General features: G+C 39.9%; 1 protein-coding gene and 1 long non-coding RNA gene across 6 annotated transcripts in view; both read right to left on the reverse strand.

The window, feature by feature from the left end:
- IL6ST (interleukin 6 cytokine family signal transducer) overlaps positions 1–7,975 on the reverse strand; it is a 52,214-nt gene extending 44,239 nt beyond the window's left edge. For 2 of the 4 annotated variants that reach the window (XM_072749949.1, XM_026018840.2), the window contains exon 1: positions 7,723–7,959. The gene's annotated coding sequence lies outside the window, so the exon portion shown is untranslated. Of the gene's footprint in view, positions 1–7,722 lie in introns of all 4 variants that reach the window. The other 2 variants (XM_026018833.2, XM_072749948.1) reach the window with 2 other exon arrangements.
- A 799-nt stretch (positions 7,976–8,774) lies between these two features.
- LOC112935221 (uncharacterized) overlaps positions 8,775–13,927 on the reverse strand; it is a 28,824-nt gene continuing 23,671 nt past the window's right edge. The window contains exon 5 of one of the 2 annotated variants that reach the window (XR_003238134.2): positions 8,775–9,116. This is a non-coding gene — a long non-coding RNA (uncharacterized lncRNA). Of the gene's footprint in view, positions 9,117–9,138; positions 9,301–13,927 lie in introns of those variants that run through there. The other variant, XR_012000014.1, reaches the window with a different exon arrangement.

Raw genomic sequence — 13,927 nt, forward strand, 5'->3', positions numbered from 1 at the left:
CTTTTAAGTTTTTACATACCTAAAAAATATTTAGGTTATTTATCCAAAGAATACAAAAATATTAATATAAAGGGATACATGCACTTGACGCTTATAGCAGTGGTATCTACAATAGTCAAATCATGTAAATGGCCCAAATTATGGAAACAGCCATTGACTGATGAATGGATAAAGATGATGTGTTATATATACACAATGGATTATTACTCAGCCATCAAAAAAGAATGAAATCTTGGCATTTGCAATGATGTGGATGGAACTAGAGAATCCTATGCTAAGCGAAACAAGTCAGGGACAAATATCATACGATTTCACTCATATTTGGAGTTTAAGAAATAAAACAAGCAAAGGGGAAAAAAAGAAAGGCAAACCAAGAAAGACTAAAGAAAATGAACTGATGGTTACCAGAGGGGAGATGGGTGAAACAGGTGATGGGGATTAAGGAGTGCACTTGTGATGAGCACTAGGTGTAATAAAGAATCACTATATTATACACCTGAAATTAATATCATACTGTATGTTAACTAACTAGAATTAAAATTAAAACTCAAAAAAAAAAAAAAAAGATACACTGGGTGAGGTTGGAGCAGTGCTTATTCTAGGGTGATTTATTTATTCCTTACTACTGAGGCAGGATTCTTCTGTATCTCTATCAGTGTCCCATGAGTCAAACAGTTCCCACCCTGGCTGGTGAGGACAAGTACCTTTCCTGACCCTATGCAACCACCAAGTACTGTTATCTTTACCCCTCCAGAAGGTTCTTTCCCTGACCTATAGTAATTTCTTTATATGCATGCACTGGTCAGTATTCAGCTGAATAGTTTAATGGGACCTTTGAAGCTTTCAAGAGTCCTCTAGTATTCTGTTCTGTGAACTCTAGCTCTTTTGATATTGCCAGCCATCTCCACAGGTCAAAGAGAATCTACGGAGCTTACCCTGGATTCCCACTACCTGTGTCATGGCCTGGAAACTTTTTCAAAGTAGGCTAGTGCAATCATATGTTTCATCTTACTTGTTTCCCACCTATCAAGACTAGTGCCTTTCATTATCCAGTGTGAAGTATCTTGATTATATTGTCTCATGTGTTTGCTTTATGGTTGTTTCAGGCAGGAGAGTAAATCCTATCCTTATTATCTCATTTTGGCCCTAAGTGCAAGTTGCATAGTCATTTGGATACCAAATCAAACAAGGAGTACATAATAAAAACCATTGTCAAACTGTTATGCATACTGGTGTGAATAATCCTAATTAAAGCATTTGCAAATTAATTTTAGCAAAATACATGAAAACAACAACAAAAAGCCCGTAAATTCTAACAAGTATTTAGCCTAAAAATATAAGTATGGTCCAGTAAGCAAAAAGATAACAATATTAAATATTACCCACTCTATTTATTAAGATAAGAGAACTATACAATCATTCCAATAGATGCTTGAGAATCATCTGATAATGATAATATTCAACAACTATTCAATTCAAATTAAAAAATAACAACAAAGTGTCAGAAAACTAAGACTGAAAGAGACCGTCCTTATCTTGATGAAGTACAACAAAGAAGAGCATGGATTATGAAATCAGACTGCCTATGTTCAAATCCAGACTCCTTAATTTTTTTGTAAAACATGTTAGCCAAGTTATTTGATATCCCTCACTTTCATTTTCCTTATCTATAAAATGAGCAAAACAGCACCACCTACCCACTTATTACCTAGGACTTGTGTGAAGATTAAATAAGTCAATAAACATAAAGCACTTGGAATCTACCTGGCTCATATTATGTACACAATACATGGTAACCTGTTGTTACCAACACAGCTCTCGCTGTTGCTGCCACAGTCCTTTATCAGAAACCTAGAGTAAATGTCATATTCAAAAATAAAAATTAGAAACATTCCTATTCAAGTCATAATTCAAACAAGGTGCTTGGAGTTATCACTTATTCAACACTGTTCCAGAGGGCTTAAGCAAAAATAGAACAAGTAATATAAAAATGGAAAAAGAAAAACTTGTAGATGATATTATCTATGAAAACAAAAAAAAATGACAGACTACTACAACTACTGAAAATTTAACATTAGATTTAAGCAAAAGACCATCAAAATATAGAGCTCTCCTATATACCAGGAATAATCAATTAGAAATGTAAAAGAAAAAATTCTATTCATAATAGCATCAAAAACTGTAATAGCTAAGAAAAAATCTAATCAGAACTATGTAATAACTTTATACAGAAAACTATAAACCCTTACTAAATAGCTCATCATTTAAGACTTAAATGCCATGGAATGAAAAACAAACTATACATAGAGACAATGGTTCTTCACAAATTAATATAGTAATGCAATATAATTTTAATCCAAATTGCAAAGTGGTTTATTATACAACTTTACAAACCAATTTAAAATTTCATATAAAATATTAGATAATAGCCAAAAGCCAATTTTCAAAAGGAATAAAGAGAATACTTGCCCTATCATCTATGAAGATGTACTACAACATTATAGTAATTAAAACATGACATTGCATGTGAATAATTCGATCAATGGTATAAAACCAAAAATCCAGAAAGAGATCCATATATACTTAAGAATTTAATCATCTGATTAAAAAAAAAAAAAAAAAGCACTTCATATCACCGGGGAAATAAAGCAGCATTTAATAAACAATACTGGGACAACTGGCTCCACAAAGTTGAAGAGCTCTATTTCATTACAGCTAAATATACTCCAGATTAAGGATCTTCAGATTAAGAGTATTAGAAGAAAATACAGTTAGGTTTATGACCTTAGAGTTAGATAAGTCCCCCTACATATTATGACCAACTGTTTTAGACCTATGAAAAAGGTTTAAGGAGTATTTTTGATGACCAGCCACATTCTCAGTACAGCTTAAATAAAATATAACAAATACAGTTGGAGCCAAATAAACACATCTTGCTCTTAAGATGTTCAAAGTTCAGAAAGGTAGAATTTGCACAGAATGCTACAGAGGCTTGGAGAATAGCCCAATTCCCAAAGGGCCCAGGAAGGCCCAGAAATGAAAATACACATAAAGATTTTTTCTAAAGAGAGAAAAATAGCATACACCTGAGCTATATGTTATCTTTGACTCTAAATGCCAAATGAAGATTATCAATGGCAAAATCCCAGCACATGCCAGTGTATAAACCAGAGCTGTGCTCTCTGAAACACAGCTCTGATGAGTTTACTTTGTGTTAGGGAATGGAGGTGAGGGCATACATACAACAGAACATACAAACAAATACAGGTTGCGCAGACAACCAATACAAATGCCTCAGAGCACAGGATGAAACTAATTAGTTTGAATAAAGAGAAAAAAAAAGTCTGGAGGCAGAACATCTGAATTTTAAGAGGGCAACAGATTTATTGTGCTGAAAGGAATAAAACTCCGGCTCTGGATATGTATACAGACAGCTTTAAAATAATAATCTATGCTACAGCCACATTTCAACACATAGAGCTCTCTTAGTCATGATCCATTAGCTAACTAGTATCTCATTAAATCTCACTGAGCTATACTAAACAGAGAAAAAGAGACTGTAGCCATTGTAACAATATCACAAATGTTTCTTAAACATTGCTGACTATGTTTGCTTCTTGAATTTTCTCTTCTGGTTTCTATGTGGTTGAATTCTTTTACCTACTTTATTGTCTTCTTCACGGAATTCTCTGCTAGGTTTTACCTCTCGGCTATGAATGTACCTGAGTATTTGGAACCTACTATTTTTTAAAAACTTTAAAATTTTTTTAAAAAATAACAACTTCTTTGAAGACATATGACTTGAACTATCACTATTTCAAACAAAATAATTTCAAGAACTCTGGTTGGGACCTTTCTTTTGATTCCAGTTACGTATCATTGTCTTGGATATTCTGCCTCTAACTCAAATAGAAAGGTCTAAAAACAATACACACATGTATATATATATGTAACTGCATGTGCTTCTAAAAAAAGTCACAGTACTTATCTTTCCCCCATCTAAGACCACCTTTTTTGAATTGCTAAAGTCAATGGGATCCATTAAATTCTAGCTTATCCAATCTTCTTTTATGCTGTCTTTCCCATTTGTCTCTTCTTTTCTACCCTCTACCATGACAAATGTGATTTAGGCACTGATCATCTTAATACTTATCTGCCTTCCTGCTTCCAGTCTCTTTCCGTCCCCCAAATCATTCTGACATTATAGGTGAATGAATATACCTAAAACACTACCTTAAACTTGTCACTCTTAAGCTCAAAAGTTTTTCCAAGGGGCAGTAACAATGCCAAATATTTTAGCTATTTAAGAACCTAAAAATTTGGCTTCATGTGCCTGTCCAACCTATCTTTTCCAGTATTTAAAATCTATTCTAGAGGAGCCTGGCTGGCTCAGCTGGTAAAGCAAGTAACTCTTGATCTAAGAGTTTTGAGTTCAAGCCCCACGTTGGGTGTAGAGATTACTTACAACAAACAAACAAATACTAAAGACGACTCTAAAAAGCTCTCTACTCAAACTCTTCCCTCAAGCTACCCCACCACTGTACATCTAAAGAGAATAGCGAACAATCTGTTGAAATTATTAATGTAGTTTCCCAAATGCAAAGCAAATATTTAAGCTTTCATTTTTCTTTGACCTCATCACGCCATTCATATTTTGGTCTACTTTTTATCATTTCCTACTCCTACAGACTAAGCTCACTCCCACAGACCAAGCTCAAGACACAGCAAACTACCAGACTTTCTCTAACACATTTTGTTATTTAACAGTTTGTACTTCTACATATGCCATCCCCTAACTCTACAATGTCTTTCCCCAGACTCTGCTTTGCCCCGTGTGTAACTCAGATGAAACATCATGTCTCCTACGGAAATCCCCCCTATTCCCACAAACATCTTTGCTCCCAATGCACTTGCGTACAATTCCATAATAGGAGTTCAAGCCCTGTAATGTAACTGTTTCTATGTCTTGATATCCTCAGAATCCAAGATACTTTGAGGCATGACGAGGGCAATTAAGAGTGGGTTTTAGGGGATCCCTGGGTAGCACAGCGGTTTGGCGCCTGCCTTTGGCCCAGGGCGCGATCCTGGAGATCCGGGATCGAATCCCACGTCAGGCTCCCGGTGCATGGAGCCTGCTTCTCCCTCTGCCTGTGTCTCTGCCTCTCTCTCTTTCTCTGTGTGACTATCATAAATAAATAAAGAAAAAAAATATTAAAAAAAAAAGAGTGGGTTTTAAAAGACCTCCTGGTATGGCCATATTATTTTAGTCACTGCCTTTCAAATATACTATGTGAAGAGGGAATATAAGCATCACAGTTAAAAGCTCAGATTCTGAAGCCAGGCTATCTATGTATGAATTCTAGATCTACCCCTTATTCAGCGTGGCACTAGACAAATTAACCTCTCTTTGCTTTGGTTTCCTTCTTTGTAAAAGGAAGATGGTAACATTTACCTCCTAAGGTTATGAGGATTAAAAGAATTAATACAGGCAAAGTGCTCAGAACAGTGACTGGCACAAATAAGCATTATTTTTGTACTGGCTATTGTAATTAATATACTTTTTTTTTTTCCTGACTCCTTCTACATAGACCTCTATTTGGAATGGGCTTCTTTCCTTTTTCTCTTTATCCAGGTCTCACAAAGGTTTCAGGTCTGACCTCTGCTCAATCCTTTGATTATTCCAACTCTAAAATAATCACTCCTAATTTATTATTTTTTATCACTCCTAATTTAGATATCTATAGCAGTTCCTGCACCATTCTACACTTAATTAAAGCTGCCTTGCATCCTTGTAATTTTTCATACATTTGTCAGCCCAATTTCTATAAACTCTATACATGTCCTAACAATATCTCATGCATATTTGTGAATTCCTGTAGCCAGCAGTAAGTGGTTACTATTTATTATGTAAAATAACAAAGTAGAAACTTCAAATCTGATCATACAGCCTTTGCAATCAAAGAAATGGAGAAGACTGTGAGAACATTCCACACTTCTCTAGGAGCCAAGCTGCAAATATATTAGAGCCAGGGAGTCCTGACTCCTGTTAAAATGAGAAGCTCTAAAATAGCTTCTGTGGAGGAAAAAAGCCCTCCCTGCAGATCAGTTATGGGGAGTCCATAATTGGCCAAACTAAACTGTAGTAGTGGGTCCTCCATGAGAAGTGTGTCAGTATAACAGAATGACCAAGTGAGAGTACAAGGGTTGGAATTACACAGATCTACATTTCAAAAGGACCCTGAGCCTCAGTTTCCTTCTCTGTAAAGTGGATACTGAGACATTTTACTTCAAAGGTATATAATGATCGACATTCACCCTAACATTTAACTGCAGTGCAAATGCCCTTGGGAAAACCTATAAATAAACTGAAAACACTGCAAGTCGTAAATAAAAATGAGAACACTGTGCACATTTTTCATTACATAAGAAAATATGTCCGCAGTATTTAGAATATTCCAAATTACCTATGAGAAAACTAAACATGTTGTAGCACTGTCAATTATACAGACTTGAAAAGAGGGGAAAATTCCACCATGAAACTTACTCCCCTATTCTCACACTTTCTCCATCCTGTAACTTTCTTCCTCCACTTGTAATTAAAAACAAGTGTTCAAAAACTATCCCCCAAACGAAATAACTGGAAAACAGGATTTAACTTAGTATCCAGTTGGCTATATAAACGTAGAGTTCCATTTACAGTTCAAAAATACTTCAAAATGGGAATTACCATGAATTTAAGAAATTAAGATAATGGCGAACAGCTCCTAGGATGATCTGAGTCAGGAATTTCAAATTAAGAGTTGTTCCAACTTGAAGCTGGCAGTCACACGGTCTAAAGGGTTTGTTTACAGCTCCGACTTAACCAAAGACTCCAATCTTTTAGAAGAGTCACCCTGGCATTCTAATCACTAATTATTTTAAACTTAGTGCAACTGCTGAAATGCCCATGACTACACAAATTAAGCCGAAATGGGTGTTCTGAAGGGGGGGGGGAACACGACAAAACCCCAACAACCTCCAAGTGGCAAGTCTTATTTCTAACCTGATATTTTTTTCATTTGGAGTTATGAATAAAATGCTGTTCATCTACTGAAAAACAGAACCTTGCCGCTTGGAATAACCTTTAAGCTTGGGGGAGGGGTGAAGTTTTAAAGATGGATTTGGTACTTTTCAGATACAGCGTTAAGGTGGGATTCTTTAAGGACCGATACATGTGAGAGAGAAAAAGAAGAAAGAAGAGGCTGTTAGTTGAAAATGTTTTAATTAAGGTGAACTTTCAACAGGGTTGAGACATAATGATTTCAGGATGGAAAGATGGCTTTGCTGAGGAGCTGCTAACTTCCAGGTAGAAAGTGAAGAGTCAAGTGCGGGGCCGGCGGAATTGAAGCGGAGACGGAAAGGAGCGAAAAGGGGGGACTGGGGGGCGTGGGCCTAAGAAGGGTGTGTGTGTGTGTGTGTGCGCGCGCGCGCGCGCGTGTACCGGAGAAATATAGGTGACAAAGTTGTGGGAATCAGATTCCGGGCTCTGTGAACACGGAATGGAAGGAGGAATGCGGGGGTTTCCAGGCTGGAACTAGCAAGCTGGGGACGCGCGGCGCTGGGGCGCCCCTCTCCCGGGGCAGGGCGGCCCCCTGGACGGCCCGGCCCCCAGGCCCGAACGCCCCGACCTAGCCCTCGTCCTCGCGCTACGCGGCCCTTCACTCGGTCGCGGCACCTCCTCACCTCAGGCCTCGGCGCTTCACTCAACCGCATCCGTACAACGCAGGACTCCCCCGGCGCCAGGCCGGGCCGGTCGGCCGCACAGTCGCGGCCTCCAGCTCAGCTGCGCCCGGGCGTTCCCCTCGCGGCTCCGCCGGCCTCTCAGCTCTGAGCTCCGGCTCCGGCTCCGGCTCGCTCCCGGTTCCTTCCCGCAGACGCGGCACGCGGCCCTCCTCCCACCGCGGGGCGCTGCGCCCCCTGACCCCGCCTCGCAGCGCCCTCGCCGCGCCCCGCCTCCGGATTTAGGGGCTGTATGCTGATTGGCTCCGGCGAGACCCGGCGCGCCCGGGCATTGGTCGGGAGGCCGCCCGACGGCGAAGGGGCGGGACTCCGGGTAGCTGCGATTCCCGTAACGCGGCTCCTGGCGTCCGGGATTCCGGCGGCTGCGCCCGCGTCGCCTTTCCTAGACCAGATCGAAGGGTTCCCCCCGCCTCTCCTCTGCGGGCGGAAGGAGCGGAATGTTCCATTTTTCCGTGGAATAACAGGCTCGTGAACTGAAGCCCGGTGCTTCCTACGCCCGCCGCCGTCCGGTCTCGCTGCGGTGCCCCGGGCCTGCCCTCGCGGCCTTCCCCGAGGGACCGCCGGCTCCCCTGGGGACAGGGCAGGCGTGGGAGTTTCTCAGGGAAAGTGAAGGACTCGATGGTCGTGACTCGACACGAGGTGACCGCAGACCGTGGCGGCGGCGGCCTCGGTGCGAGTCTTCCATAAACGAACCTTGCCACGATATGTATTTCCAAGTTTGCGACTGATCGGTGAACCCCCCAGAGCTGGCGTGACCTGCCAAGAAACTAGTTCTTCCTTGCGGTTTGTACCTCTCAAGCTGTGATAAAAAAAATACCTAGCAAAACTAATTTCGTTACATGCCTCCCCCGCCTGAGAAATGGACCTTCAGGCTCGCCGTGATTTTTTTTTTTTTTTTTTTTTTTTTTTTTACTCCCCCACGAGGGCATGGAGAAATTTGTACGATAAGCCGTGTGCGTGTGCGCGTGTCAAGAAACGCCTTTTGTGGAATAACCGCAGGCCAGGCCAGGCCGTAGGAGGGCAACAAGGGTTTAACAGACTTGGAACACATTATACCCCTAAATGAAAAATTACAAAGTTTCTCATTATATTGAGGATTCAGATGCAGAGAGAATAAAACACAGGACAAATTACAGTCTCTTAGTTGTTGATCAGATAATTTTGAAGAGACACGGAAAAGCAGATCCAGGGCTAAGGGACTCCCAAGCAAACGCGGCGACGATGCTGTGAGAGACGCAAAGCTCCACTGTGTTCAGCTCTCGCTCCTCCCTGTCAGGCTACAGCTAACCTACAGGGTATGATGGAATTGTATCCTAGTCCTGCCATTTATAGGGGTGCTGAAAACAAACGTAGAAAAAATTTAAATTAAAATGTTTATTTAGAGCTAGCAAACATTTATTTAGAGCCAATGGATAGTGGTTAAGTGTACTTTCTGGTTCCAAATCACCTGGGTTGACATCCTGTTGCTGCCATTTCCTGTGTCTGTGACAGTTGGTTGGCAAGTTATCTCAGTTTCTTTATCTGCAAAATCAGAATAATGGTACCTACCTAATAGGATTGCTGCAAAGGTTAAGTAAGTTATATACCAGACATGAAGTGTTTGTATACAGTAGGTGCTCAATATATGCCAACAGCTTTTGAATGTCTGCTGTGTCGGTGCTTCCCAAACCTTTTGCGTTGAAGCATATATTGAAAATGATGATATTTCACTGGTACAGGGAATAAAGATGGAAGGAATCAATATCTCATAGCACACTAGTCTGCCTTGCGCACTGGTCAAGAGAGCAAAAGGCTGAGTCAGTCCTTTGGTGGGTATCTCTGTATTGGCCTAAACCAGCCCTAACTCACAGTCTCAGAAACTCACATTTTATGGGGATGGTTGAAGTCCTGGGCTAAAAGAATAGATCAATATTGGAGAAAGATTTTTCAAAACAGGAAGAGCCTCCTTCCCTTCCCAGGCTGGAATTCCATGACTTTGCAGACACCTCTTTAGGGTATTGGCCCTGAAATGACCACTTTTTGGTTAAGGATTTGTCAGGAGAAAACTCTGTCAAAATGCAACAATAAGTGGAAAAAGTGACATAGCCATCAAGAACTTTCCATGTATGCCTTAGGATCATTTGGGATTTCATATATGTCAAAAGCAGAGGAAGTGTACAGTGAGAGCAACATGAGGAAAATGAGGTTAGTCGAGAGTAGGTGAACAAAACTAGAAAAAAAATGCTACACAACAAAGGTAATATATGCCAAAGACAAATTTTGCCTGCTTGTATTTTCATATAGTTGGCTGTGACCAAGATAGCCATTTACTTCCTTGCCTGTGCCCAACATGCTTCTGAAACTCTGTGTCAGCCTTGGAACTATCTGCATGTCCCGTCCCAGCCCAATGATTCTAGCATCCATGATAATGACTCACTTAGAACCCTGACCTCCCAGTTTCTCATCGTTCTCTTTTCCAATCATCTCTTTTTCATCTATATCAAAACCCACAGATGTAGTCACTCCTTGAATCCAGTCATCAGATGAAATTACAACACCTGCAAATTTTTCTATTGTAAGTTTCTCTCTACCCACCCCCACCTACTCTTGTACCCTCTTACTGGCTCACTCCTATTGAGTCTACAGTTTGTCCTCAGCATGACCTCCAGTCTTTGTTCTCAAAGTTTATCAGTTATTTCCTACCTTTGCTTATCTCCCTAAACTGTGGGAACCCTTTTATTGACTTTTTAAACCACACTCTCACTAGTATCCTCAATTCCCTTGACTTTCAGCCACATTTACCTTATCAATGCTATTTCCCATTTCCCTTGTCCTTGAACTACTAGCCCTAACCCAACATTCTATTCCTAGTACAGAACCTTGTTTCATTATTCTCTGGAAAAAAATCAGTACCATCCTCATTTGTGTGCAATCTTAACTTTTCTCCAATTTAGGAGGAAACTGTATACCCTTCTTTTCCCATTGCCTTACTCTTTTAAAGGTTTCCTCCTTCTGCATTCTTGGTCCTACTCTTAACAATTTCAGTCCCCTAGTTTTATATTTTTCATTATTAGCCTAAAATACCTTAAGAAAATTTTTAAAATTAAATATTTAATCAATGGTGAGTTGGGGACGGCTTTTCTGTATGTGTTAAAATCTTTGTAACCTAATAGCATCTAATTCACCAAGCAGAATGAAAAGTAATTCAAAATAAATTTCAAAATGAAGCAGTTTCAGCCACATTATAACCTGCTTAATAAGTTTGGGATGAAGTATGAACTTAAATCAAGTTGTACCTAATTTAAAAACTCAAAAACATGACAAATTCATTTCATAGCAACAAAACTAGGCAACAATGTGACTCTATTTCAAAAATCTTACATTATATCTGGGCATACTGTAAGAGCACAGCTTGAAAGTTTATCACAAACTGAACAAAGCCATATAATCAGCATCTAGATCAAGAAAAAGAGTAATACCCCCCAAAGGCCCCTCTTGCTTCCTTCTAGTTATTGGAAAGCCACTGGTGACCCCTATTGTGACTTCTAACATCATAGTTTTATGGCTATCGTTTTAAAAATGAGAATTTAACAGAAACTTTTTCTTGTTATTAGTATTTGCTTATTTTATTGCATTGTAATGGATAACTATAGTAGAGTGTTCTGCTCTATATAAAATGAATACTGCTCTATATAAAAATTAAACACAGATGCAAATTGACTTTGTTGAAGCAGAGGGCATCTAGCTTCTTGTTACTCTAGACCTCTGGGAAACCCTGTCAAATGGCCCTGGGCTTGTCAATGATCTTGAATTCCCTCATTCACAGGGAGCAGGAAAGGCCAGTGTAGAAGTGTGAGCAGCAATGAGGTGGCATCTTATTCCCAGACACATGCATAGGATAAGGAAGTCAGGTATTGGGACACTAACTTTGCAACAGCCTAGACTAGCTTCAGAATATCATCTTGATGATTTTTACCATAATTTGCTTTTGTTAACTCTGACACAACTCTTGAGAGAAGCAAAAGTTTTTCTTTTGTTGACCTTCATATGCAAGAATACTGTTTAGTTACAAAATAGATTCCTTGGCTCCAAGTCTGATACTTACCAGATAAATAAGAAAGTACCAACATGAATGTTTTAAAAAATATATTTTATTTTGTGGGCTTGTATGGCCAAGAATTCCCAGCCTTTTGCCTAGAATTTGGATAAAGATTTGGTACTAATTGTATTAAATACTGGCTTAGGCAAATGTGAGTCTATCTCCTTAAGGGAAGCTGGCGGTACCTACTGAAAAGGCAAACGTTAAGTGAAGATACTTCTTCAGACAGCTGAAATTTCTTGAAAATGGTCCTTTCTGATTTTTCTGTAGAATTTTAGGGTTTGATCATTTTCCAGGATCAACAAATAATAAAGGGAATTTAGTGTCAGAGTCAAATGAAACTCGGAATGAAGCTAATCTAGCTCATATTTCAAATTATGAGAATCATTATTTTGCTCTAAGTGGGCATGATAGACTTTTAGTGTAAATTCTTTGACCTCTTGCTTCTCCTTGTTCTTTGTGTGGTTTTCTCTTCATGATAGAAGAGATGCAGAGGACTATGTGATGAAAGATTACGGTGCCCATCTTGCTAGTGTCTGTTGTGGCTTTGAAAAATCAAATTGCCATGTTGTAGCCTCTAAGTTATATGAAATTGTAATGCTTGTCTGGTGAGGAGACTCTCTTCCTTGCTGGCTTTGATGAAGCAACCTGCCATACTGAGAGCTGGCATATGGAGAGATCTAATGTTAGCCTCTGGTGAACAGCTGGTTAGAAACTGAAGCCTTCAGTCTTACAACTCAAGGAACTGAATTCTGCCAACAAAAGCAGATCCTGCCCAAGTCAAGCCTCGGATTAGACAACATCCTCAGCCAACAAAATGACTGTAGTTCTGTGAGACCCCAAAGCGGAGAACCCAGTCAACCTGTGCTCAGACTCTTGACCCACAGAAACTATGAGATAATAAATGTGTGTCATTTTAAGATGCTAAGTTTGTAGTAACTTGTTCTGCAGCAATAGAGAACTAACACGGCGGGCAAAAGTCAAAAGCTATTTACATATATGTTCATGCAGACTGTTATTTGTACACATTCAAATCCAGCATTTCTTAAGTCAATAAGAAGATCTAGATCTGGGAAAGGGAATTATATCAAATAGGAACTTGCTGTGGTGTTCCAAAGAACCGGGAATTAAGGGGACCCCAATTGTTCCAATTTATTCAGTTCATTTATTCCATAAACAATTACTGAACATCCACTATGTGCCAGGCCCTTAGATATGGATCTGAATTAGACATGTGTTGATCTTGAGAATCTCAGGGATGCCTGGGTGGCTCAGCAGTTCAGTGTCTGCCTTGGGCTCAGGGTGTGATCCTGGGGTCCTGAGATCGAGTCCCACATCAGGCTCCCTGAAGGGAGCCTGCTCCTCCCTCTGCCTATGTCTCTGCTTCTCTCTCTCTCTCTGTCTCTTATGAATAAATAGGAAAAAAATTTTAAAAATCTTGAAAATCTCAAAGTGTAATGAGATAGCCAGACAAGTATGGCCACGTCATAGTGCCATGAGAAAGGTGTTAAGAGAATATTTGCAAGTGCTTGTGCAAGAATACTTAAGGAACTAGGGGTTATAAGAGTTCTGAACTTCTCTCTCCCTCCAATCTCACATCCTCTCACTCTGTGGTGGGTTAAAGATGGCCACAAATTCTTTGATACTTCTCTGGGGAGGGGTGAAGTTTATTTCCCTTCCTGGTGAATTTAGCTAAGCTTGAGTATGGCACTGATCCATATGGTACAGAAAGTGACTCTATGCCTAACATTTAAGAGAAGTTTTCACCTTGGTCTCTGGAAGTCCTGAGCCACCATGAATAAGTCCAACACTCTTGTTAGACCATATGGAAAGGGTTGAGATGACACAGAGAGGAACAGTGACTCGGCTGCCCAGTCACCAGGCATGAGTGTAAAACCATCTTATAACATCCATACCAGATCAACTGACAGATGAATACTACTGGGGTGCCAACCAGTGCACATACAGCAGAAGAATTGCCTAGCTGAGCCCTGCCCAAACTCCTGACCTCCAAAACTGTAACATGTAAAAAAATGTTATTTGAAATCACTAAGTTTTGTTAGGAATAAA

Source organism: Vulpes vulpes, chromosome 2 (assembly GCF_048418805.1).
Source record: "Vulpes vulpes isolate BD-2025 chromosome 2, VulVul3, whole genome shotgun sequence".
In the NCBI taxonomy this organism is placed as follows: domain Eukaryota; kingdom Metazoa; phylum Chordata; class Mammalia; order Carnivora; family Canidae; genus Vulpes; species Vulpes vulpes.